This window comes from Penaeus japonicus, unplaced genomic scaffold (genome assembly GCF_977035675.1).
Source record: "Penaeus japonicus unplaced genomic scaffold, GWHDUDI00000001_assembly GWHDUDI00000033, whole genome shotgun sequence".
In the NCBI taxonomy this organism is placed as follows: domain Eukaryota; kingdom Metazoa; phylum Arthropoda; class Malacostraca; order Decapoda; family Penaeidae; genus Penaeus; species Penaeus japonicus.
In genome coordinates, this window is record NW_028234435.1 from 27,127,062 (window position 1) to 27,129,561 (window position 2,500).

Consider the following 2,500-nt stretch of genomic DNA (forward strand, 5'->3'; position numbering starts at 1 on the left):
TAATATTATATATCATATATATATATATATATAAATATATTTTATACAATATAAATTACAATTATAGATATATATAGATATATATATTATATATATATATAAATATAATAAGATATACAGTACATTCACCCCTACATCTAAATCATTATATACATCCCAAAAAAGAAAGAATATAATAACGACCTAAAAAAAAAAAAAAAAAAAAAAAAAAAAAAAAAAAACTACCAATAGAGGTCAGTCGACAGCATCGATATCCGCCTGAAGATCAAATCAGTGAATTCGTAAATTCGTTTCACTTTCATAAACTGCTTGTTTCTTTGTGGAGTTCGCCAGAGAATTGCCTTTTTCTGAAGAACTTGCTTTGTTTCTTTGTAGCACTCGATGTGTATCTTCGTCTATTAATCGAGTATCTATTTGTCTCTACTATCTGTTTTTCTCTCTTTCTTCTTTTTCTTCTCTCTCTCTCTTTCTCTCTCTACTCCCTCCGCTCCTCTTCTCTCTCGCTCGCTCATCATCTCTCTCTCTCGCTCATCGTCTCTCTCATCTCTCTCTCTCCTCTCTCCTCTCTCTCTTTCTCTTCTTCGACTGACTCTCTCTGCTCGATCTATCTACAATCCTCTCTCTGTCTCTCTCTCCTCTCTCACTCTCTCTCCTCTCTCTCTTGTTCATCCTCTCTCTCTCCCTCTCGATCTCTTTCCCTTTCCCCTCTCTCTCGCTCTTCTCTCGCTCCTCGCCATCTCTCCCCCCTCTTCTCCTCTCTCTCTATCTCATCTCTCTCTATTCTACTCTCTACTCTCTCTCTCTCTCTCCTCTCTCTTCTCCAAATAGCTAGTTGTACATGCAAAAACTATCGGGCTAGCACTAGCAAGCATGCTGGGTGTGTGTGTGGTGGGTGCGTGGGGTTTGTGTGTGTGTTATCTGGGTTGTCTGGCTTCTGTTTCATTATCGATGAACTGCTTCCCTCTAGCTTCCTATATTGTATTGCCGATTTAGCTAGCAGACTTTTATATGAATAGCTATCCTTCAATCTTTTCTACTTGGCTCCTTTTGCTCCATCCATCCATGTCTATCTATCCATCAATCTATCTATCTCCGACCTGTCCTGTCTGTCTTCTATTATATGTCTGTTTCTCTATCATGTATCTATCTCTTTCTCTCTCGCCATGTAATTCATATATATATAATATATATAATATAATATATATATAATATATATATATAAATAATATATAGTATATAATGATGAAAATAGATAAATAGACCTGAATAGTTCGAAACACTAGAGATTAAGTTACACGTTTCGGTTTACACCGAAAACTAACATTATATTATACATAATATATACATAAATACATAACATGACATACATAAATATATATATATATATAAAAATTTATATTTCTATATATAATATTTAATACCATACAAATATATATATCTATAACAATCTATCTATATATTATATATATATATATATAGTATACATAGTATATCTATAAATCTAAATATATATATATATATAATTTTATATTGTATATATATATATATATTATTTATATATATGTTATATATATATGTTATACTATATATATAGAATCTATATATATATATATATAAAATACAAACTAAATACATATATATATACATATATATATATAATATATTACTACATATATATATATATATATATAAATATATATATATATATATATATTTAGATGTATAATTATATTACTAGATATAAATATATATATATATATAATATATAGTGTGTGTGTGGTGTGTTCGGTGTGTGTTGTTGTGTTGGTGTGTTTGTGTGTGTGCTCTAATCATTACCTACCACTAACTTTTCAGAGCAATGTCCGCATTGAAACGATAATGTTATTTGCCTGCCGTGAATTAACGGATCCACTTTTAAACACTACACACCAATGCGTTTGAAACTAACCTAACAGCTGTCAAAGAATGGTCACTTTTTCATTAAGTATGGCTTATATGTAATATATACATATATGTATATAATACAATACTTACATATATAAATATATATATATATATAATAATATATATATATAAATATATATATATATAATAAATGTATATATATTATACATATATATATTTATAATATATATATATATTTTATATATAATAGTAGCTATATATATATAGATGTAATATATATATTTATATATATATATATATATATATATATAGATTATGTTATATATATAATATGTATAATATATATATATGTACATTTATTAATTTATATATATATTTAGAATATATATATATATATACAATATCATACATAGTCTGTGTGTCTTATATTATATATATATATATATATATAAGATAATATATATATATATAGATATATAAAAATATATATAGAGATAGATTGATAGATAGACAGATAATATAATATTAATAAATGTTGTGTATACGTATGAATATATATGTAATATACACAATATAGTATATATATATATATATA